Here is a 25,548-nt window from a genome sequence, read left to right as displayed (position 1 = left end):
CAACAATTTGAAGATTTATATTTGCCATTCATCATCTATTTAGTGGCTGAGCAGCAATATTAGGCATGCTCTGAAGTGAACTGTAAGTTGTTCAGTGAGATTTGCACACGAGCAGTGGGAAAGAACACTTCCGGAGTGACACACAGCCAGAGTGAACGTGGGTATCGGGGATTTGGAGCACAGTGGGAATTTGATGCAATGGGGAAAAGGGGGCTTTTTACTTCTTTGCTTTCTAACTTTTTAAATCTTCAGAGTGTGGGCTTGCCCTGTTGGAGTAGGGGGAGAGAGCTAATGGCTAAGTAGTGGGTAAGGTCGGGTAATTATTTACTACTTTTATCAGTTAAAGTCTGTAAGGTTTTTGTGCTTTCTAGTTTGAATGGGCTATATTCTATAATAGCAAGGACCAGGGAAGAAAGGCTCTAGAAAACTGGATATAATCTGACATTATTCATCCACAAAAGGTTTAATTTAAAGTGGTAAGTCACAGCAAGAGAGTTTCAAGCAATGGTGTGCTCCTTGTGCTCCATGTGGGAAGCTGGGAACATTTCCTGTGCCATGGGCCAGCAGTGTGCAGGAAGTGTCTCCAGATGCAGCTCCTCGAAGTCTGGGTTTCGGAGCTGCAGGGGCAGCTGGGGATACTGTGGAGCATCTGCGAGGTGGAGAGTATCATGGATAGCACGTATAAAGAGGTGGCCATACCACAAGTTAATAGTCCACAGGCAGGAAGGGAGTGGGTGACAATTAGGAAGAGCAAGAGGACTATGCAGAACAAGAGGTCTAGACAGGAAGTGCAGGAGTCTCCTGTGGCTATTCCCCTGCAAAACAGATATACCACTTTCGACACCGTTGAGGGGAATGGCATCTCAGGGGAAAGAAGCAACAGCTAATTTTGTTGCACCACAGTTGGCTCTGCTGCATACGGGAGGAGTAAAATGTGTGGGAATGCAATAGTTGGAGGGGATTCAATTTTAAGGGGAATAGATGTGTTTATTTGGCATCAGAATGGTATGTTGCCTCCCTGGTGCTAGGGTGAAGGATGTGTTAGAGTGGCTACAGAATATTCATATGGGGGGAGGGTGAATGGCCAGTTGTCGTGGTACACATTGGTACCAATGACATAGTTAAGCAAAGGGCTGAGGTCCTAAAAGCGGAATATAGGGAGTTAGGAAGTAAGTTGAAATGTAGGACTCAAAAGTAGTGATCTCAGGATTACTACCAGTGCAACATGCTAGTAGAAAAATCAGGATATATTGGATGAATACTGGCTGGAAAGATGGTGCAAGGGGAGAGTTTCAGATTCCTGGGACATTGGAACTGGTTCTGGGGGAGGTGGGACCAGTACAAACTGGATGAGTTACACATGAGCAGGACCAGGAATGTTGTCCTAGGGCGAGTGTGTGTGAGTGTGATCGGAAATAATTTAAACTAGAATGGCAGGGGCATGGGAACCTAAGCAGGGTGACAAGAGAAAGGGAAACAAGGACAGTAATAAAAGAACAGTAAAATGCAAAAACGTAGACAGGGTAATCATGGGTGAGAGCTACAGTACAAAGAAAAGTTAGGATGATCAACAATGGCAAAAAGACAATCTACAAGCTTTCTATTTTATTGCTTGAAGCATTCAGAATAAGGTCGACAAACTGCTGGCGCAAATCGAGGTAAATGGATATGATCTCATAACCATTACTGAGATATGGGCTGGGATTCTCTTTTCCCACCGGCAGCACACCCCACCCACGAGTTTCCCGATGGTGTGGGGTGGCTTCAATGGGAAATCCCATTGACAAGCAGTGGGAGTAGAGAATCCTGCCACCGGTGAATGGCATGCCTCAGCTGGGGGCCCAGAGAATCCAGGCCCTGGTTACAAGGAGAACAAAACTGTGAATTCAACATTCAGGACAGGAGGGAAGGAAAATATGGTGGGGTAGCACTGTTAGTAAGAGACGAAATGAAGACAATTGGGAGAGACAATCTATGATGTAGAATCCATTTGGGTGGAAGTAATAAACAGCAAGAGAAAGAAGACATTGGTAGGAGTAGTGTATAGACACCAAGACAGTAGCTACACTGTAGGAAAGGGTACAATTCGACAAATAATAGGAGCAATAATTATGGGCGACTTTAATCCTCATGTTGAGTGGGTAATCAAGTTGGTGCAGGTAGCTATGACAACAAAATCATATAGTGCATGAGGGATAGTTTCCTGGAGCAATATGTCTTGGAGTCAACCAGGGAACAGGCTATCTTGAATCTGATAATGGCTAATAATTTACTTCACAGTATAAGACCCACTAGGAAGTGGTGATCATAACATTATAGAATTTGATAATAATAATCTTGATTAGTGTCATAAGTAGGCTTACATTAACACTGTAATGAAGTTACTGTGAAAATCCCCTAGTCGCCACACTACGGTGCCTGTTCGGCTACACTGAGGGAGAATTCAGGGTGTCTAATTCACCTAACAAGCACGTCTTTCAGGACTTGTGGGAAGAAACCAGAGCACCCAGAGGAAACCCATGCAGACACGGGGAGAACACGCAGACTCCGCACAGACAGTGACCCAAGCCAGGAATCAAACCAGGGGTCCCTGGTGCTATGAAGCAACAGCGCTAACCACTGTGCTACCATGCCGCCCTATTCAGTTTGACAGTGAGAAACTTGGGTCAGAAACAACTGTGTTTAACTTAAAGGAAATTTCAATGAAATGAGTATAGAGTTAGCTAAAGTGGACTGGGCGGATAGACTATCAGGAACGACAGTAAATAAGCAGTGACAGACATTAAGGAGGTAATTCATGACTCTCAGCAAAAATATATATCAGTAAGAAAGATTCTAAGAGAGGGATAAACCAACCATGGCTAACCAAGGAAGTTAAGGAGAACGTTAAGTTGAAATAAAAGCATAAAGGATGCAAAGATCAGTGATAGACCTGAATTCAGAATCCAGCAAAGGAGGACTAAAAAGATAATAAAGAGAGAGAAAAGAAACTATGAGGGCACATTACCGAGAAATATAAAAACTGACAATAAGAGCTTCTTTAAATATATGAAAAGGGAAAGAGAGGTCGATGTAAACATAGGCCCCTTAGAAAATGAATCTGGGGAGATAGTTATGGGGGGGACAAGGAAATGGCAGAGGGGTTAAACAGATATTTTGCATCAATCTGTATGGTGGAAGATAAATTGAACATCTCATTAATCCTAAAGATTAGAGTATATTAGATGAAAGATGTACAAGTAATTTGCTGTTTCTCAGGGGCTCTGAACAGTGGGACGGAAAAGGGTAAAAGGGCAGGTGTTGTATCTCCTGCACTTGGATAGGGGGGATGCTTTGGGAAGGGGATGGGATGCTGGGGATGATTGAAGGGTGAACTAAAATGTCATGGAGAGAATGGCTTCTTTGGAATGCTGAAAGTGGAGATGAGGTAAGGATAGGTTTGGTGGAGACATCACTCTGAAGTTGATGCAAACAGTGGAGGATGAGTAGGGTGTGAAAGCTGAGGGGCTGGAGGACAAAGAACACCCAACACTGGTTTCGGGAGGGATGGAGTGGAGGGAGTGAAAACAGAAGTGTGGGAAATGGAACAAAGGCGGTCAATATATTACGTATATGGTTTCTGTTTGTCGTTGATATGGTGAGTGCTACTACATCTAAGCTTTACAGCTAACATATAAGCACATGAGAAAATCAATGCAAGAGAAAAAGCAGAAGGCATTTCTATTACATTTGAAAAGAGATTATGTAATTGCTTGAAAGATTTAATCCACTCATCAATCCAGCCACAACACCATACTCAAAATCCATTTGAGTCATATGTTGATGTGGTCTGCCCTTGACTTTTAAAGCTTTGTAAAGGATGTATTTCAATTAGTGGCGGTGCAGACAGAGTGCAGTGATTTAAAATTCTAGTTCAAAATTTATTTTATTGATGGAACCAAACCAAAGATGAACAAAGCTCAACAAAACACAAAGCGTTCACAATGTACTGTGGCAGAACATAAACACATATGCTGGAGTATTGTGTCCAATTCTGCGTGCTACGTTGTAGAAAGCTGAAGGTTTTGGTGCACAGTGGGTAAACTGGAGAAGTTGGGTTGTGATTCTCGGAGCAGAGTTTGATAAAAGTGTTCAAGATCATGAAAAGTTTAAACAGAGAAAATAAAGAGGAATTGTTTCCAATAGCTGAAGGGTCAATAACCAGAGATACAGATTTATGGTGATTGGCAAAAGAACCAAGGGTGACGAGTGGGAATGCTTTTTAATATGGTTAGAATTTAGAATGCACTACCCGATAGGGTGAAGAGCTTTTGTAAGGGAATTAGATTAATTCCTGAAGGAGAAATAAATGCAGATATGTGGAACGAGCAGGACAGTGAGATAAATACTTCTTCAAAAGAGCCAGCGCAGAATTAATAGGCTGAATTGCCTCCTCTGTGCTGCACTATTATATTATTCTGTAAGAAGCAATTTCAGGGAGCTACCAGCTCACCAACTGGTATATTTAGGTAACAAAGCTGGTGCAGCTTCAGCAACCTTGAGACATTTGCACTTAATGCCCTCTGCTTGATTTCACAAGGAGAATCTTTGCCTATTTTATGTCAGTGTTCCCAGACATTTAAGAGCAATTTTATTTGTTATAGTGTTACATCATAAAGTACATGAACTCCCAATTAGGTTCTAATATCATTAACATGATACACATGACTAGAATAGATTTTGAAACACTTAAAATGGATGGAAGTCACACTGTAAAATGTGTAATAACACTGTATGAAAATAAATTAAAAAGTGGACAATTGAATTTCTTAACAATACTTTAATATGAATGTCACTAATATTACACAGCATAATTGTAAGTTCAGTATGTTCCTTCAGTTTACTATAAACTTGGTTTAAAATTATAGTGCGCAAGTCCGAAAATGTTACTATCCGGTCATCCAGACATGTTTTTAATGTATATTTTATACATGTGCGCATTCTCAGAAATTAGGTAATGCTAGCTATAATTACCCTCACAACACTTATAGGGACACCCCAATTGATTTTCCCGTGGGACTCGTGGAATACGAGCTTCCCGCTAGTGGGCAGAGGCCCATCAACTGTGGCTCGTAGAAATTGCGGCAAAAAAGCTGGCCCGGACTGGGACCGACATGAACGGTAGTCCAAATTTGGACCTCAGAACTGTAAACTGCATTGCAGCTTTTACTTTTGGTGTCAAATTAAACTTCTTTAGCCTGAGCTTTTATACTAAGAAACTCGCATTTATCCCTAGCTGCCTCACTACCTCAGCAACTGGGTCTTCTGACTATTAGTCAAACTCCCTCGACCTAGAAGTAAGACTAAGAAACCATCTTTTAGCACTGAGTCCATTGGAGTACCACATTCAGGTACCTTCACCCTCTGTCCATCTGGCTCAAGGAGGACAATGGGGAATCAGTGAATCTTCAGCCATGCATCTTACCAGGTAGCACCTGATCCTAGGAGATCAATCATTCAGAACAGCAGTCCTGTGGCTACATCCCTGCTGGAGAAGTATGGTTCTTCTTTATTACATTAGATTTTCAGCTGTGAAGTTTCGGATTCTGTCATGGCACTTCTACAGTGCTTCAATTCTGATCCTCTCAAGGCCACTTTAGATACTGGAGCTGAAATTGATTGATGCGAATTGACACTGTGCCCCTCTGCCCTAATTGATCAGGAAAGCTAGAAATCAGATGCAAATGCAACTCACATTCATACCAGACAAATGCAATGCAATGCCTATCTCCAAGTGAGAATCTAACTATCCTCTCCTTCACATTCAACAGCATTACCATTGCTGAATCCCTCGCCGTCCTCTGAGTTACAAAGAAACTTAACTGGAATTGCCATATGAATACTGAGGCTACAAGAACAAATAAGAGGCCGAGTTTCTGCTGCAAGTAACTCACCTCCAGACTCCCCAAGGTTTGTCCACCATCGACATGGCACAAATCAGAAGTGCAATAGAATATTCTTCATTTGCTTGGATGAGTGCAATTCCAACAATATTCAAGAAGCCCAACACCATCTTGGACAATTAGTAGCCCATTAGTTCAGCACATAATCCACCACTGTAACTATTCACTCCGTCCACCGCCAATGCACAATGGCAGCAGTGTGTACCATTTGCAAGATGCACTGCAGCAACTCACCAAAGCTCCTTCAATAGCACCTTCCAAACCTGCCATCTTTACCACCAAGAAGTAGAAGGGCAGCAGATGCTTGGGAACATGGCCACCTGCAAGTTCCCCTCCAAGCTACACATCAACCTGACTTGGAATTATATCACTATTTCTTCACCTATGCTGGGTAAAAATCCTGGAAATTCCTTCCAAACAGCATTTTGGGTGTGCGCATGATGGACTGCAGCATTTCATCTGGACCTTCTCAAGGGTAATCAGGGATGGGCAACAAACGTTGGCATAGTCATATGCTCACATCCCATGAAAGAACAAAAAATGTTAAGATAGCTACAGAGAAGGGAGGTGAAAGGCTATGAAGTAATTTTAGACGCAATGAGAATTTAAATTGGTGGTATTGAGATCTGAGAGCCAAAGGTCCACTATGTTAGGAATGATGAGCGAGTCCCATGTGGTTCAGAGACTTGGACAACCTACAACAGGCACCTCAAAGCACTGGAGAAGTCTCACCAGTGGTCCTTCACAAGATCCTCCAAATTCTGTGGCAAGAAAAGGTGGTCCAACAGAAGCATCCTCTCCCAAGCCAATTTCCCAGCATTGAGGTACTAACCACTCAAAACCGACTTTGGTGGGTGGAACATGTAGCTCATATGCCTGATACAAGACTCCCAAAACAACTGCTTTACTCAGTCACAGCAAGAGACCCCCCAGGAGGATAGGGGAAATATTTTTAAAATGTCCTTAAAGCATTCCTAAAGAGGTCAAACATACCCGCCAACTTACGGGAATCCCTGGCTTGTGACTAATCTAGATAGAGGAGACTCATCTGGGAAGGCACAGAGTGTATTCAGACTTCATTGGGAATGTCCAGAAGTCAAGGAATCAGAGGATGTGCACAAACCTGTAAACAACCCAGCTGTACAACCCTTCAAACATCACCTGCCCCCATGTGGCAGAGACTGCAATCACACATTGGACTTATCAACCATCTCAAGAGCCCATCGAACAGGAACGGAAAGGTCTTCCATCCCAAAGACTGCCTAAGAGAGAAGAGACAAGTGAGCAGGACTTAGACTAAGGTATAATATGGACCAGTATCATTTTACAGTACCCCATCAGGGGATTTGCAGCCAGGAGGTCCATGAAATTCACCAGGTTGTCTTCCCACTCCCACCTCCAACCTGTTCGCAAATTTACTTGGAGCAGGCAAGAACGAGGATGGCTTTCCCACCCTCAACCCAATTGAGGCCCTTAAATGGCCAATTATTGGCCTCTTAAGGGCCATTCCCCACCCTAGCCTCAATTTTGAGGCTCACTGGTGAGGTTCAGGCGCAGGGAAGCCCATCAGTGCACCCAGCCCTGACGTGATGGGCAAGCACCTCCCTCAATTGCCCCCTCAAACAACTGACGCATCCTATCCCTATTTAAGTGTGCCCGATGAACCACTTTTAATTGTATGAGCCCGCGACTCGCGCAAGACGATGTGGCATTCAACCTCCGTAGGGTTTCACACCACACCTCCTCCTCCACCTCCCAATTCTTCCTCCCATTTGACTTAATAACCTCCAGCAATGCAACGTCTTCCACCAGAATTTTCCCGTAAATTCCTGAAGTACTCCCCTCCGCCACCCCCGCAAACGACACGAGCTTTATTAAGACACAAGGAACAACACAGGCAATTATGCCCGCAACCCTATCCCCTTGCATGACCTAGCCGCCATCTTCACCCAGACTTCCTTCTGACCCCCATGCCAACCCCATACCATACCTTCTCCACGTCTGCTGCTCAATAATAATAAATCAGGTTCGGCAACGTCGAACCCCCTCACTGCTGGCCCTTCTGCAGGACCACCTTCCAAATCCTCGCCATCTACCCACCCAAATAAACGATGAAATAAGCCATTCCACCCCCACACAGGACACCTTTGTCAGAAACACGGGAAGGCATGGAAATAAAAACACAAACCTTGGTAGGATATGATTGTAAATAAAAAAGACCTGCTGTTCCATCTTTAATGAACCATGCTCATCTAATTTCTGATTTGAACTGGTGCACAATCAACAATTGGAATTAAATGGTTCCTATAGCTTTCAATGCTGCACTCTATCCAGCCTGATTGAATTTGGCAACCTCCAGTTATGTTTCACTGATCTGATTGATAGTTTTGCACTGGCAACCTCAAATTCCTATTTCAAAAAGGTGATTATTTTCAGATGTGAAACACTGAAAATCTGACTGACAATTTAAACAGCTAACAATTCACTATGTATACTCTCTACAGAGATCCATTTGCACCTCCTCACACTGTCAATTTTAAAACTGTAAAACTCAGCATGTGAGGAATCGAGGATGTGTGAAAGTCTAAGAATGCTAGCTATTCTCAGTCAGAAAATACTAGCATTGTTCCATAACACATCCACAGATTGCAGCTAAACACTAAACAACACAAGCACTTAAAAACTTCAGATCGGAGAATAAGCCTGTTCTTCATCAAACCATGAAAGAAGAACTGAATAGAATAGAAGATCCTGTACTGTATTGTATAAATTAAGTATGTGCGATGTCAAATCAGCTGAGCTTAGCCAAGCAGTTGACAAGCCATTAAATATGCACCATGAGCACAGAGCTATGATCATTGCAGCAGCAGATTAATATTACACAGTTCTTCTTTGACACTGGTCAGATTGATATGGACTATGGCTGACCTTAACTCAGTAAAAATAAATCTATTACACTTTATAACTCTTCACCTGCTTTAGGCAGAACCATGATTTTTTTTTAGAAGTCTTTTATATCATTTTACTACTGTATAATTTCCATTAAAACAAAACAGTATGCCTCACAAGCTTTCATTGAAACTTGTAAAAACAAATAATGGATAAACATACATTTCTGTTCACATCTTCTTGAATAACCCAACAGAAGACAAGAAATAAAAAGTTAATTCGACAGGATTTTAGAGAATGGAGCAAAACCTTTCCCAAGGGATAACAAAAAATGATTGAAGTAAATGTAGCGTTGAGTGTTGACTGATGGATGTGGATATACAAAACCAGCTCTCATTGCAACTAAAGTGAAAGGCACAAATTAAAAATGAATGCAGCTAGCAACATATAATGTTGTCAGCTCAGCAATTGTCCATTTTGAAAAGTATTAAACCTCAATATCTCTATTAAGTAGTTTCGCGGGCAAATATATATGTATATATTTCCCTTCACCTCTTGACCATGACAGTACACAATGAAGGTGGTGCCAATCAGGTGGACTTCTTTGTCCTGCATGGTGTTGTTGAAAGCAACACTCATCAAGACAAGGGCATTCCATCACACTCCAGACTTGTGCCTTGTAGATGATGGGCAAACTTGAAGTGAGTTATTCTCCACAAAATTCCCAGCCTCTGACGCACAATGGGCGCGATTGAACGGCCTCGTCGGACCTGACTCGGTGAAGCAACAAGGCCATTAAATCTCTCGAGAGCCTCTGACGAGATTTGCGACGCTCGAATGCCTCATGAGATCGAACGGGATATCGCAGTATCATCAAGAGAGAGAATATGATTAAATAAACTAATACTTTAAGTGATTAATGGATAACATTGGAACAAGAATATCTATGTTTTACCTTCTATAACCCTTTGATTGAATCTTTCTTTGTATTTATATTTAGAAGTAAAAATTTAAATTAATGCATTTGTTCATAAATAAATCTTGGGCGAAATTCTCCGACCCCCAGCAGGGTCGGAGAATCGCCTGGGGCTGCTGAAAATCCCACCCCTGCCGTGGCAGAGATTCTCCGCCACCTGGGAATTGGCAGGGGCGGGAATCACACCCCGCCAATCGGCGTGACGTCCGCGGCGATCGGCGAGGCCCCTGCGGCGATTCTCCGGCCCGTGATGGGCCGAAGTCCCGCCGCTGGGAGGCCTCTCCCGCCGCCGAGGTTTGAACCACCTCTGGTGGCAGCGGGATCAGCGGTGCGAGTGGGCCCCCGGGGTCCTGGGGGGGGCTCGAGGCGATCGGACCCCGGGGGGGTGCCCCCATGGTGGCCAGGCCCGCAATCTGGGCCCCCCGATCCGCGGGCGGGCCAGTGTCGTGGGGGCACTCTTTCTCCTCCACCGCCGCCACGGCCTCCACCATGGCGGAAGCGGAAGAGAATCCCTCAGCGCGCATGCGCCGGTGGTGATGTCAGCGGCCGGCGAAGGCCTTTCGGCCAGCCCCGGCCGCGGGCCTGAAAGGCCGCTGGTGCCGGTTTTGGCGCCAGTCGTCGTGGTGCCAACCGCTCCAGAGCGGGCCTAGCCCCCAACGGTGCGGAGAATAGGCCCGACGCCAGAGTGGTTGGCGCCACTCCCCTACGCCGGGACCCCCGTCCCGCCGGGTAGGGGAGAAGGCCGCCCCAGATTGCACTGCCACAAAATTGCTAATTTCCCAACTAAAGGATCAGTTACTATTTGTACTTTAATTTTGGGAAGGGAATTTGAATGTAACCCCTTAGATAAAGTAGGACAGGGTTAGGGGAGGTTAGCTATTACTACAGGAATAGAACAAGACTTTCAAAGGCGAGGGAGAACATGTAACCCTTCAGGTTGAAGGAACTAAAGAATTAAACATGACCACACTTTCAGGTGAATAATAACCAGATTATATAGCTGGAGAGAAAATGCTGGAAAATCTCAGTAGATGTGACAACATCTGCAGGGAGAGAAAAGAGCTAACGTTTCCAGTCCAGATGACCCCGGGGGGGGGGTCCGCACAGAGATGGGGGGGGATAGGTCAGGGAGTGAATAGGGAGGGGGGGGCGGGTGGTGGCGGGGAAGGACAAAAAGGGGGATAGAGGGGGAATTGGGACCATGAGGGGTACATAATGATAAGGGAAGGAACGGTTTTAGACTGGCTTCAGCAGGTCAGGTTCAGATTGTTGAAACAAGATGGCATCGCAAGCAGCCACTTTAGGGTCCCTAAATAAAGGCAAACCCCGGGGTGCAGGGACTCACCTATGTAGGGTACACACAGTTGGCTCCTATGTTGGGTGGTCCCTGGATAAAGGGAAACCCCGGAGTGCAGGGGCTCGGCCTCATGGTAAGAACGGCTCCCTGGCCATTTCAGATGACCCCTAACAAAGAGAAATCCCGAAGTGCAGACGCGCATCCACCAGGTATGTGTGGTTGATCTCGCAGGAAGGTAGGTGGGGGGGGGACCAGAAACACCCCACCAGGATAGTCACCTGGAACGTATGGGGAAATTCACGGCCCAGTGAAAAGATCCAGAGTCTTCGCGCACATGAGAAGTTTGAAACCTAACATAGTCTTCCTCCAAGAGAGACAAATTAGGGCGAAGGACCGATTGCGGGTAAGGAAGGGCTGGGTGGGACAGACCTACGATTCCTGCCACGGGACATGAGCTAGGGTAGGGTAGCCATTCTGATAAGCAAGAGGACGGTGTTCATGGCAACAAAGACAGTTACAGACCAAGTTGGACAGTACATCATTATCAGCGGTGTCCTGGACGGGCACCGATAGTCCTGGTAAATATATACCCACCCAATTGGGACGACATGGAGTTTGTTGAAAAGACCACAGTGGAAATCCTCGACATGGATACACATTAATCTATCATGGGGGTGTGGGGGGGCTGGAGTGACTTTAACTGTGTACAGGACCCACTGACGGACAGGTCAAACCCCAGAACTGGGAAAACAACAGGCATGGCTAGGGAACTGGGAATGTTCATGGAGCAGATGGGGACAGTGGACCCATGGCGGTTCCTGCATCCAGGTAAGAAGGAATTCTCATTTTTCTCACCAGTACACAAGGTCTACACTCACATCGACTTCTTTGTAGCGGGGAAATCGGTGCTTCCAGAAATAGTCAGACCGGAATACTTTGCAATTGTAATCTCCGACCACATTCCACATTGCATGAATGTGAGTTTGGAGACAGGCCGTGCTCAACGCCCCATGGAGGATGGCCAAGACCCGCTTTGCCGACAAGGTCTTCTGCCAGAAAACATCACAGGCCGTAGGCGAGTATATCGCTAACAATCAGAATGGGAAGTCTCACTTTCCACTTTCTGGGAGGCACTGAAGGCGGTGATTAGGGGAGAAATTATAGCCCACAAGGCACAAGGGAAGAGAGGGTGGCCAGGCAACAACTGATCGATGCCATCCGAGTCCCCGACTGTAGAGCTTCTGGCGGAGAGGAAAAAGCTACAAATGGACTTTACCCTGCCAACTACCAGGAAAACAGTACACCAACTCCGCCAGGCACAGGAGACATTTTATGAACATGGAGATAAAGTTAGTCATCTGTTGGCTCACCAGCTGAGGAAGCAGACAGCCACAAGGGAAAAAGCCCAGATGAAGAACAGTAGAGGCGGACTAGTAGCCGAACCAAAAAAGGTCAACAAAGCGTTTGAGTCCTTCTACCAGGGACTGTACAGCTCCGAGCCTTCCAATGGTGGCTCGGTGATTAAACAGATCCTCAACGGATTGGGCATGCTAGCCATGGGGAATGACAGACGGGCAGAGCTGGACGCACCAATAGAACTGGGAGAGATCACGAAGAGTATCAACCCAATGCAGGCAGGAAGACGGTGGGACCTGATGGGTTCCCGGCAGACTTCTACAAAATATTTGCACCGGCTCTCGTCTCGCACCTACGGGAAATGTTTGCAGAATCGCTAGCGAGGGGCACCCTGCCTCCAATGCTAACACAAGTCACCATATCGTTGATACCCAAAAAAGACAAAGACCCAACAGAATGCAGATAAATACAGACCCATTTCGCTGCTCATTTCACTCCTGTGCCCCCAATGCGAGTGTTAGGACCAACACTACCAGCTCAGAATACTTCCAGTTGCACAGAGGCACTAGGCAGGGATTCCTGTTGTCCCTGCTTCTGTTCGTCCTGGCGGATTGACCATGCGAAATTGCCCCTTAATTGGAAAAAATGATTGGGTACTCTAAATTTATTTTCTAAAAAAAGAACGTGGGGCAGGCAGTTGTTAAATTCAGCTCCAGGCTGAACCCCAGGCCAGGCCTCATCAGCAGAATGTCCTGCTCCTCTCTCTCTCTCTCTCTCACTCATGTTTGCAAATGCCTTTAGCAGTCTCTCAGCAATAGAATTGAGAGCTCTCTCCACAATCCTTAGTGAGTATAACTCCCCCAATGAGGAGGGCAGAGAAAGCATGAGCAGAGTTACCTGAATAAATAGAGCTGGCCACTGTGGAACCAGCAAGAGAAGAGAGCAGTGGTGAAGTACTGCTGCTGGTGTAAAGGTTAGGAGGGGTTATTGGGTTAGGGGGAATAGGGTGTGATGTGGCCATCAATTCAACCAGAGACACGAGTTGGAGTAAACTGTGGCTTTAATCGGCTTACAACTGAGCCTGCCTGAACTGAAGGCGGAGTCGCAGCACTTATACTTCCTGAAGGGGGTGGAGGCCGTGGGGGGAGCCCTGTACATGCTCCTCATTTGCCCCTGTGGGCAGTGCCGCGCAACGGCTCACAGATGGAGCCCACAGGGACACAGTAATGTACAGTGTGAATTATAGTGGTTATACATTCACCACAGGGTGGAAGTGAGGGCTTAAGTGGGCCGGTGCAGACCCGATGGGCCGAATGGCCTCCTTCTGCACTGTATGTTCTATATATGTAATTGCAAATAAAGCTATTTCTTTCGACTCTACAATCTCGTGCTGGATTCTTCGTGGCCCTCACCAAAGTGTACCGTGAGCCTTTTTCACCACCCTATTAACCTGCCCTTCTGCCTTCAGAGATCTATGGACAAACATGCCAAGATCCTGCTGTTCTTCGGAACTTCCCAGTGTCAGACCTTTCATTGAATACTTCCTTGTTAAATTACTCCTTCCAAAGTGTATCACCTCACACTTTTCAGTGTTAAATGCCATCTGCTACTTATTTGCCGATTTGACCGTCCCATCAATATCTTCCTGTAACCCAAAACACTCAACCTCATCACCCGGCCAATCTTTGTGTCATCTGAAAACTTACAGATCCTACCCCCCCCACATAGTCATCTATGTTGTTTCTATAAATGACAAACAATAGGGGGCCCAGCACAGATCCCTGTGGTACGCCACTGGTCACTGGCTTCCAGACACTAAAGCAGCCATCTATCATCGCCCTTCGTCTCCTACAGCTAAGCCAATTATGAATCCACCTTATCAAGTCACCTGTATCCCATGTGCATTTGCCTTCTGATTTTAAAAAAAATAATCTTTATTGTCAAAGTAGGCTTACATTAACACTGCAATGAACACTGAGGGAGAATTCAGAATGTCCAAATTACCTAACAGCACGTCTTTCGGAACTTGTGGGAGAGAACTGGAGCACCCGGAGGAAACCCATGCAGACACCGGGAGAACGTGGAGACTCCACACAGACAGTTACCCAGCGGGGAATCGAACCTGGGACCCTGGCAAGTCTCCCATGCAGGACCCTTGTCAAAGGCTTTGTGAATATCATGTAAACTACATCAACTGCACTACCTTCATCTATACACTTGGTTACATGCTCAAAAAATACAAGCACATTTGTGAGGCATGACCTCCCTGACAAAGCCATGCTGACTATCCTGATCAAACCTTGCCTCTCCAAGTGGAGATAGATTCTCTCCTTCACTACCTTCTCTAGTAGTTTCCAAACCACTGACATGAGACTCACTGGTCTGTAGTTCCCTGGCTTGTTTCTACAACTTTCTTAAATAGTGGGACCACATTAGCTGTTCTTCAAACCTCTGGCACCTTCCCCATGGCTAGAGAGCTATGTGGGCGGCACGGTAGCACAGTTGTTAGCACTATTGCTTCACATCTCCAGGGTCCTAGGTTCAATTGGCTTGGGTAACTGTCTGTGTGGAGTTTGCACTGTCTCCCCGTATCTGCGTGGGTTTCCTCCGGGTGCTCCGGTTTCCTCCCACAGTCCAAAGATGTGCAGGTTAGGTGGATTGGCCATGCTAAATTGACCTTTGTGTCCAAAAAAAGGTTAGGTGGGGTTACTGGGTTGCGGGGATAGGGTGGAGATGTGGGCTTAGGTAGGATGCTCTTTCCAAGGGCCGGGGCAGACTCGATGGGCCAAATGGCCTTCTTCTGCACTGTAAATTCTATGATTCTATGAGGGATTAAAAATTTGTGTCAGAGCCTCCCACAGCAACCTGGGACACAATTCATCCAGACCTGGGGATTTGTCTACATTTAAGCCCGACAATACCTCCAATACCTGTGACAATTTGCTCAAGAACCTCACAATCTCTCTCCCAGAGTTCCATTACGAACTCTTCATTCTCTTGGTTGAAGACAGATGTGAAATATTCGTTCAACACCCTAGCAATGTCCTCTGGCTCCATCCACAGATTTCCCCCTTGATCCTTAATGGGCCCTACTCTTTCCCTGATTATCCTCTTCCCACTGATATACTTACAGAGTACATTGGGATTTTCTCTACTTTTACCAGCCAGAGCTTTCACATATCCCCTCTTTGCTCTCCTAACTGATTTCGTACGCTCCATCCTCCACTTTCTGTACTCCCCGAATGCCTCTGCAGACTTGCTCCCCTTATACTTGTTAAAAGCCTCTCTTTTCCTTCTCATCGTATCCTGAATGTCTCTGGTCATCCATGGTTCTCTGGGTTTGTTACACCTTCCTATTACCTTAAGAGGGAACATATTGGGCCTGTACACTCCCCATTTAATCTTTGAATGTCCCCCACTGCTCTTCTCTAGGTTTCCCCACAAGTAACTCTTTCCAGTCTACCTTAGCCAGATCCTGCCTTATTTTGTTCAAATCTACTCTCCCCCAATCCAAAACCTTTTTTTGCAACTTGTCAATTTCTTTGTCCATAACAAATTTAAATTGAACCATGTTGTGGTCGCTATCACTAAAATGTTCCTCCACCAACACATCAACCACCTGTCTGGCTTCAATCCACAGAATTAGGTCCAGCACTGCACCGTCCCTTGTCGGATCCTCTACATATCGAGCTAAAAAAGAAGTAATTGGGAAGTGAGGAAATCTTCTTATGCAGCTTGTAATTAGGATTTGGAATGCTCTGCCTGAGTGTGGTGGAGGCAGATTCAATATAGACTTTCAAAATAGAATGGATATTTATCTGAAAAGAAAATATTTGCACGGATATAGAAAAAAGAGAGGGGTGTGGGACTCTGGGTTGCTCTTGCACTGAGCCACCACAGACAAGTCAGGCCAAATGGCTTCCTTTTGTGCTGTAACCGTTCTCTGCCTCTACAATTTCCCAAGTTTAAAAAAAAACAACCTGGGATTTTTCATTTCTACTAGAACCTACAAAATGGGAGGGGAAGTGGACCATATGACCTCATGATCCAGCACTACCATTCATAGAATCATATAATTTACAGTGCACAAGTAGGCCATTAGGCCCATTGAGTCTGCACCAGCCCTTAGAATTTCACTTAGTATGAACATTGTTTTAGCAGTGGCCAAATTGAAAAAAGCAAAACCAGATATCGACCGTGATCATTTCCAGTCAACTTTATCTTCAACATTTACAGCCTGTCATGGAAACATTGATTTAAAACAAACAGGTAAATGCCGTAAAGTGGTGACTCTGGGCAGCACTCCACCCACCACAAGCATCCAGTGTCTCATCCGATGTAAGTTTTTAAAAGGGGTTTTGATAAATTAGACTTGACTAATTACTGGAAGCCAAATTGTCCTTTTAAATTGAGTTCAACAGAGATATAACCATCAGGTAAACCTTCAGGCACTGAATTATCAAATAATATCAGTGTTTAATAATTCTAAGCAATTTTAAACAATACAATCAATAAGTAATCAAAAAGTTAGCAACTACAAACTAAATAATAAGTTTAAGTTCAGTGAGTAAATTATCAACTGATAGAGGAAGAATGTGGGAAAAGTATACTTATTAATGAAACTCTCTCAACTCCATGCTTTCAAATGGTGACCAATCCATGAGAAGCAGAACCACGACTTCCACTCCTCACACTGGCAGAAAAACTGTACTGCCTCCGAGAAGCACTACACCTTCCTGGGATTTCAACTGGTAGTGAAGCCATCACCGAACCAGTCCCAGTAACCACAATCATCAATCAACTTCACCCGAAGTTTGTCTGAAACTATCTTCACGGTGATAGGAGAATGCTCAACTACTGACACAATGATCTAAACCGGTTCTTCCACACTTGACATACATAAAGATGGTTCCCATAATCCCTTATTTTATGCTCAGAAGATTTTGTAAGGCCACTTTAGCCAAGTTATTGGAAATGGCTAAATGGTCTATAATTTATCAATAATGTCATAATGCATTCATAACTGTGCCCCACATGAGAACTTGGTCTACGTCTTGCCCACAGCAAACCTTGTAGCATTTTTAAATAATGATGAATGTGATTCAAACACAGGTTTAAATGATACTGATTCAAGATAAGAGTAAATTTGTGGACTGAGATACTTTCACTCCCGTCTTCATGTTGTTCCACAAATATTTAATTTGCACTTTTCTCCTGTCCCTTTGTTTGGTGTTGGAACATTTTTGGATGACATCTCAAGAACAGATGATGGAAGTTTGAGGTGAGAATGAAACTAGTATTTTCCATTATGGAAATCAATAAACCAATGAAAACTTCCTGTTGTTATACCACTTCACAGCAATGAATGGCAAAAATATGGGCATTGATTAATATCAATGTTGTTTCAGTTGTAAATGAAGTTGTTTAACATGAACATGCATAATATTCAGTGCTGCACATTAAGATTACTGATATTAATTCCAGTAAAAAAGAATCCCAATAAATATTTTGTTAATTCAACAAGCATACCCAGCTAAATTATGCAAGTTATATAAACCTAATTAAGTTGCCTCAAGTGGAATCTGTTTGCTGTGCAATCAGTTCTGCATCTGGAGAGCGCCTACCTGTTATAATCCCAATGGCGGTCCCAGGATCATACGATTTCATATGACCACACCCTTGCTGCTCAAGGCTCCGTCAGTTCTCGAGTATCTAGAGGCCATTTTTGAGGATACCGGATGAAGAAATGTCTAGCTCCGACTCGGAAACTGAGATGGGACGTTCTGCTACCGCCAGAGGCGCCCGTGCTAGCTCTCGTTACCGCACCAGCAGTGCCACCGCTGCCCAGATAAGACATGTAAATGCCGCTCCCCAGTCCAATATACACCTCCTGACACCGCAAGGTCTGCGCTTGAAGGCTGTCCACAGGCGAAACGGTCAAAAGACCCAGCGCACTTACCCATGGGTGTGGACATTGCTCTGGGGGGGGGGAAGAAAAAAAAGAGTGGAGGTCCCTGGATCAGGGCCATTTGCTTTCCCACGACCTCCTTGGAATATCAACTTCCCCTTTAAGTGGGCGGGGCTTCCCCTCTACAAGTCGAGCCCCAGCTGTATAAAAACTCGGGCCTGGTGCAAGTCGAGGAAGGATCCTTAGGAGATTGGTGGAGTATTGGAATTGTATGTAATAAACCTTGTTTGTTAATTTCTACTATCCTCTATGCATTCTGCTTACTGCGGATTCAACACTACCATTGTTCATATTGTGTATTAAATTGCTACAAAACACTGCATGCATGTATACAAATAAATGTCAGCCCCCCCCCCCCCCCCCCCTCCCCCCCACCCAGCAGACTGACATGGTGATGTACCGAGCAACATCAAAAGGTTGTCAAGGCATTGACTGTCCTCTGGGGTTTAATTTACCTCAGTGCATGTAGTTGATAAAGCAATAATGAGAAAATGCAAATCCAACATGTGTACACAATGGAAAGTCAAGTAGTTAAAATAGACATCATAAATGTTCCCACAAGGAACTTTTCTTGTTGTTGCTCAATTTGCCACTACACATTGCACTGCAAAATAGCACTGCAACATCCAGAGAACAACAGAAAACTGTAACCTAGGGTGGAGTGCAAGGATACATGGCCAAAGCAACATGGAAGCACCTAGAGTGGTACAAGGAGGCAGAGACTATTGTTACTCCCAGTTATAGATGCTGACTTCATCCAAAGTCGGGAGCAGCTGGTACCAGGGTCCCAGGGAAATAATCTTCATCAAGGTTGGTGATGTGGGAGATTTGGGACAATAGAGGCTGGGGTTGGCAGAGAAGCAGGATGGGACAAGTATTCCTTGTGGAGCCAAAAGCAGTACTCCAAGTCCACAAGGAAGCCTTAAAAAATGAAATACGTATTTTTCTGTTCTGTGCTAGATGCCAGCTTCCGCCGATGGCTTCAGGACTGTACAAGATTATTGTGTTTCACTGTTGTATTTCATTTTTAATTATTTCAGCAATATTAAAACATCTATGATGCCCCAGCCTCAACAGTCCTGAAAATCCAGGAGTTCAAACTATGAATGGCACTAACGTTGCAGGAACTCGGGAGGCTGTCATTTTAATACCCGGCCCCACCTCCACTGTTTTTCTTACTGACAGGGTTAAATTCGGAGCTAAAGATTTAAGAAATGGTGGACACAAAATTTGATCCAAGAAATGTTTTTCCACATTTTGTTTCTCAAAGGTTTGAAGGCTCTCCCTTTTCGCTCCCCAGTCCTCTTTGGTCTCCCAACAGCAAACCATCTTCAATCAAAAGGACAGATGTATAATTTTTGTAATAGTCTCCTCAGTCTATGCCATTATCAGTCAATGGCTACAAGTGCAAGAGAAGGAATCAACTTTTCCTCTCCTCTGTGGTTATACATCTGGGCTTGGTTTTGTGAATCCCAAAACAAAGTGGTGAGCTGGAAAACACAGAAAAATGGTGGAACAAAATAGCATCTTGCCACAACAGCACCAAGTTAATAGTACAATAATGCAGTTTCTTTCTTTTACTAAATAACGCAAACGTGTGTTCAATACTATCTTGACTCACCTATTTCTAAAATAGTTGCTCAAATTAATAATACATGTATGCTTTCAAATTTTGTAAATTACTTACAAACATTGACAGCAACAGATCCAACAACAGTGGGCAGCACGATAGCACAGTGGTTAGCACGGTTGCTTCACAGCTCCAGGGTCCCGGGTTCAATTGGGTCACTGTCTGTGAGGAGTCTGCACATTCTCCCTGCATCTGCGGGGGATTCCTCCGGGTGCTCCGGTTTCCTCCCACAAGTCCCGAAGACATGCGGTTAGGGAATTTGGACATTCTGAATTCTCAGTCAGTGTACCCGAGCAGGCGCCGGAATGTGGCGACGAGGGGATTTTCACAGTAACTTCATTGCAGTGTTAGACTATAGGACCATAAGACAGAGGAGCAGAATTAGGCCATTCGGCTCATCGCATCTGCTCCGCCATTCAATCGTGGGTGATATTGTTCTCATCCCCCATTCTCCTGCCTTCTCCCCATAACCCCTGATCCCCTTATTGATCAAAAACCTATCTATCTCTGTTTTAAAGACACTCCCATAGGTGCCGGAATGTGGCGACTAAGGGTTTTTCACAGTAACTTCATTGAAGCCTACTCGTGAAAATAAGCGATTATTATTATTATTACTCAGTGATTTGGCCTCCACAGCCTACTGCGGCAAAGAGTTCCACAGATTCACCACCTTCTGGCTGAAGAAATTCCTCCTCATCTCTGTTTTAAAGGATTGTCCCTTTAGTCTGAGTTTGTGTCCTCTGCTTCTAATGTTTCCTACAAGTGGAAACATTCTCTCCACGTCCACCCTATCCAGACCTCCCAGTATCCTGTAAGTTTAAGTAAGATCCCCCCTCATCCTTCTAAACTCCGAGTACAGACCCAGAGTCCTCAACCGTTCCTCATACGACAAGCTCTTCATTCCAGGGATCATTCTTGTGAACCTCCTCTGGACCCTTTTCAAGGCCAGCACATCATTCCTTCGATACGGGGCCCAAAACTGCTCACAATACTCCAAATGGGGTCTGAACAGAGCCTTATATAGCCTCAGAAGTTCATCCCTGGTCTTGTGTTCTAACCCTCTCAACATGAATGTGAACATTGCATTTGCCTTCCTTTTTTTTAATAAATTTAGATTACCCAATTATTTTTTCCAATTAAGGGGCAATTTAGCGTGGCCAATCCACCTACTCTGCACATTTTTGGGTTGTGTGGGCGAAACCCACGCAGACACGGGGAGGATGTGCAAACTCCACACGGACAGTGACCCAGAGCCGGGATCGAACCTGGGACCTCAGCGCCATGAGGCGGTTGTGCTAACCACTAGGCCATCGTGCTGCCCTGCATTTGCCTTCCTAACTGCCGACTGAACCTGCACGTTAACCTTAAGAGAATTGTGAACAAGGACTCCCAAGTCCCTTTGTGCTTTTGATTTCCTAAGCATCTTACCATTAGGAAAATAGTCTGTGCCTCCATTACTCCTTCCAAAATGCATAACCTCACACTTTTCCACATTGTATTCCATCTGCCACTTATTTGCCCACTCTCCTAGCCTGTCCAAGTCCTTCTGAAGTCCACCTGCTTCCTCAATACTACCTGCCCCTCTACAGATCTTTGTATCATCTGCAAACTGAGCAACCGTGCCTTCAGTTCCTTCCTCCTGATCATTAATGTATATTGTGAAAAGTTGTGGTCCCAGCACCGACCAGAGGTACACCACTAGTCGCCGGCTGCCATCCTGAAAAAGACCCCTTTATCCCCGCTCTTTGCCTTCTGCCAGTCAGTCAATCCTCTATCCATGGCAGGATCTTACCCTGAACACCATGGGCTCTTAACTTATTCAACAGTCGAGGCATTTGCTAGGCGGCAGGTGGAGGGATTCCCTTCATTTCCCGCGAGGGGGGTGAGCGACAGGGTGCTTTCGGGGGTCTGGGTCGGAGAGGGGAAGATATCTGATATCTACAAGGTTATGCAGGAGGCGGAGGAGGCGTCAGTAGAGGAGCTGAAAGCTAAGTGGGAGGGGGAACTGGGGGAACAGATCAAAGACGGGACATGGGCTGATGCCCTGGAGAGGGTTAATTCTTCCTCCTCGTGTGTGCGGCTTAGCCTCATCCAATTCAAGGTGCTGCACCGGGCCCACATGACTGGGACGAGAATGAGTAGGTTCTTTGGGGGTGAAGACAGGTGTGTCAGGTGCTCGGGGAGTCCAGCAAACCATGCCCATATGTTCTGGGCATGCCCGGCACTGGAGGAGTTCTGGAAGGGGGTGGCGAGGACGGTGTCAAGGGTGGTGGGATCCAGGGTCAAGCCAGGATGGGGACTCGCGATTTTTGGGGTTGGGGTGGAGCCGGGAGTGCAGGAGGCGAAAGAGGCCGGTGTGCTGGCCTTTGCGTCCCTAGTAGCCCGGCGAAGGATCTTGCTACAATGGAAGGATGCGAGGCCCCCAAGCGTGGAGACCTGGATCAATGACATGGCGGGTTTCATTAAGCTAGAGAAGATCAAATTCGCCCTGAGAGGGTCGGTACAAGGGTTCTTTAGGCGGTGGCAACCTTTTCTCGACTTTCTGGCTCAACGATAGGGTACGGGGACAGTAGCAGCAGCAACCCGGGGGGTGGGAGGGAAGGGGGAGGGAAAAGGTGTTGGGGGGGGGGGGGGGGCGGACGATGACTATGTTTGTTTATTTAATTTAAATTTATTTTTAAGTTCTTCTGTTGTTCATTGGGGTTGGGGGGGTGGGGGATGGGATACATGCAGCAGGGTAGCATGGTGGTTAGCATAAATGCTTCACAGCTCCAGGGTCCCAGGTTCGATTCCTGGCTGGGTCACTGTCTGTGTGGAGTCTGCACGTCCTCCCCCTGTGTGCGTGGGTTTCCTCCGGGTGCTCCGGTTTCCTCCCACAGTCCAAAGATGTGCGGGTTAGGTGGATTGGCCATGCTAAATTGCCCGTAGTGTCCTAATAAAAAAGTAAGGTTAAGGGGGGGGTTGTTGGGTTACAGGTGTAGGGTAGATACGTGTGTTTGAGTAAGGTGATCATGGCTCGGCACAACATTGAGGGCCGAAGGGCCTGTTCTGTGCTGTACTGTTCTATGTTCTATGATACGGTCTGGGGGTGATACAGTTATTATGGGTAATTTTGTTGCATTTCATTGTTTGTCGTTACGTTTTATGTTTTCTGTAAAAAATTCCAATAAAAATTATACATAAAAAAAAGGGTGTTAAGGAAATGCACCTTTAAGAAAGGGTGTTTAAGAAATGTACCTTTAAGATAAGGAGTTTTAAAAATGTACCTTTAAGAAAGGGTGTTTAAGAAATGTACCTTTAAGAAATGGGTGTTTATCAGTGATGTCAGAGTGTGGGTGGAGCTGGGCTGTCTGTCAGCGTTTTACTTTCGTTTTAGGCTCTTTGCTGCAGGGTGTGTTTTAGTTTTGTTTTCAGCGTTGAAGCTGAAGCCAGACAGAGCAGGCGTACTGCTGATCTCTCTGCCATCAAAAGACTATTTCTTGATCTTTTGGTGAATTCAGAATGATAAATGTTCTCAGTAGTGAATGTAAACCTGATGTGCTTCTGGTAAAAGGTGTTTCTTCTGTCTTCTGAAAACGACAATGAATGAAAATCGCTGATTGTCACAAGTCGGCTTCAAATGAAGTTACTGTGAAAAGCCCCTAGTTGCCACAATCCGGCGCCTGTTCGGGGAGGCCGGTGCGGGAAGTCTGGATGCTGTTTGGGAAGTTATTAAGGATTACTTAGTGTTGTATTCTTTGGGGGTTGTATTTGAATTGATGGTTGCTGAGATGTTCACTGTATGTTTTAAAAAGGTTAACTTGAGTTCATGGAATAAATATAGTTTTGTTTTTAAAAAAAACTTATTCAACAGTCTCCTATGCGGCAACTTGTCAAAGGCCTTCTGGAAATCGAAATAAATCACGTCCACTGGTTCTCCTTTGTCTACCATTTTACTTCCTCAAATGCAATGTAATGTTAATGTAACTTGTGACACTAATAAAGATTATTATAGATCTCTCTATGCTTCCCCAAATTAAGAAGTCTTACAACACCAGGTTAAAGTCCAACAGGTTTGTTTCAAACACGAGCTTTCGGAGCACGGCTCCTTCTTCAGGTGAATGGAAAGGCTTGTTCCAGAAATGTTTATATAGACACAGTCAGAGATGCCCCGGAATGCGAGCACCTGCAGGCAATCAAATCATCAAAGATGCAGAGAGAGAGGTAACTCCAGGTTAAAGAGGTGTGAATTGTCCCAAGCCATTTGGGACAATTGGCTTGGGACAATTCACACCTCTTTAACCTGGAGTTACCTCTCTCTCTGCATCTTTGATGATTTGATTGCCTGCAGGTGCTCGCATTCCGGGGCATCTCTGACTGTGTCTATATAAACATTTCTGGAACAAGCCTTTCCATTCACCTGAAGAAGGAGCCGTGCTCCGAAAGCTCGTGTTTGAAACAAACCTGTTGGACTTTAACCTGGTGTTGTAAGACTTCTTACTGTGCTCACCCCAGTCCAACGCCGGCATCTCCACATCATGGTCCCCAAATTAAGACCTTATAATTAGTGAATCTTCAAGGAACAGATCAAAAGAGCTTCATCAAATCTTTGAAAGCATAAGCTTTCGGTCGCCTGTTGAGAAGTTAAAACTACAATATATGTATAACTCACGGGCTGGATATTAATGTCTCCCCTCCAGCACTGGTATGCTTGAAGGCAGGGTGCTTGTAAAATGCAATAAGTGGCCTGTCCATCACCGAATCGCTCACCCCGGCCTGCCTCCAATTTAATGTTGAGCGGGGAAGGCATCAGGGAACCCTACCCGCCCACCCTTATGTGGCCAATTAATGGCTCAGCCGCTCCCATCCGAGGGGTCCCAGGTCAGGTGGGTAAAGTGGCAGCTTTTGCTGCATGGGCTGGTATCGGGCAAAAGGGGGATGGGACCTTCTTTCTGAATCCCCTGTGCCATGGGACAAATGTCCCCCAGAGTAATAGCCCCAGCATATTCCACCTGGACCGCTCGAACCAATGTCCCACCTCCTCACTGGGGTGGCAAGTCTTGACGATACCCCGGACTTACCTTGAAGTCCAGCTCCATAACCTTGTCTCATTCGGGAACTGTCTGTAGTCCCAGCAGTGGCTACCACACAAATCTGGTGCTGCTGGGACTACAGAACTGATCAATCGGAATTGAGCAGAAGTTTCAAACTCAGGCCAATAATGCTGCTCCCATCATAAAACAGCTGCAGGGCAGATGGCTTTTTGGTGGGCCTATTCCCTATCAATCGTTTAGATGAGGGGAGGGGTGCAGGGAATACGGTGCCCCATAAATTCCAGCCAATCAGATGCACAGTGATTTACTGGTCACGGTACAACTTAACTACACAAATTAGGACTGTTTTGGAATCAATTCCCAACCTGTGTTGACATGGATAATTTCAGTCAAGGTATCAGGAAATGTGTTAGGATCGGTTTTGGGACCTTTGGAATAAAGAAAGGAAAATATTTGA

At 45.3% G+C, this 25,548-nt stretch overlaps 1 protein-coding gene across 6 annotated transcripts in view; it reads right to left on the bottom strand.

Moving 5' to 3' along the window:
* The window catches only part of frmd3 (FERM domain containing 3), a 277,660-nt gene that overhangs the window by 202,869 nt on the left and 49,243 nt on the right, over positions 1 to 25,548 (bottom strand). Inside the window, exon 1 of one of the 6 annotated variants that reach the window (XM_038804891.1) lies at positions 18,085 to 18,365. The exons of the other annotated variants lie outside the window; for them this stretch is intronic. The gene's annotated coding sequence lies outside the window, so the exon portion shown is untranslated. Of the gene's footprint in view, positions 1 to 18,084; positions 18,366 to 25,548 lie in introns of those variants that run through there. 6 annotated transcript variants of the gene reach the window in all.

This window comes from Scyliorhinus canicula, chromosome 8, assembly GCF_902713615.1.
Source record: "Scyliorhinus canicula chromosome 8, sScyCan1.1, whole genome shotgun sequence".
NCBI lineage: Eukaryota > Metazoa > Chordata > Chondrichthyes > Carcharhiniformes > Scyliorhinidae > Scyliorhinus > Scyliorhinus canicula.
Note: the sequence above shows the minus strand (reverse complement) of the source record. Positions and strands in the feature narration are given on the sequence as shown.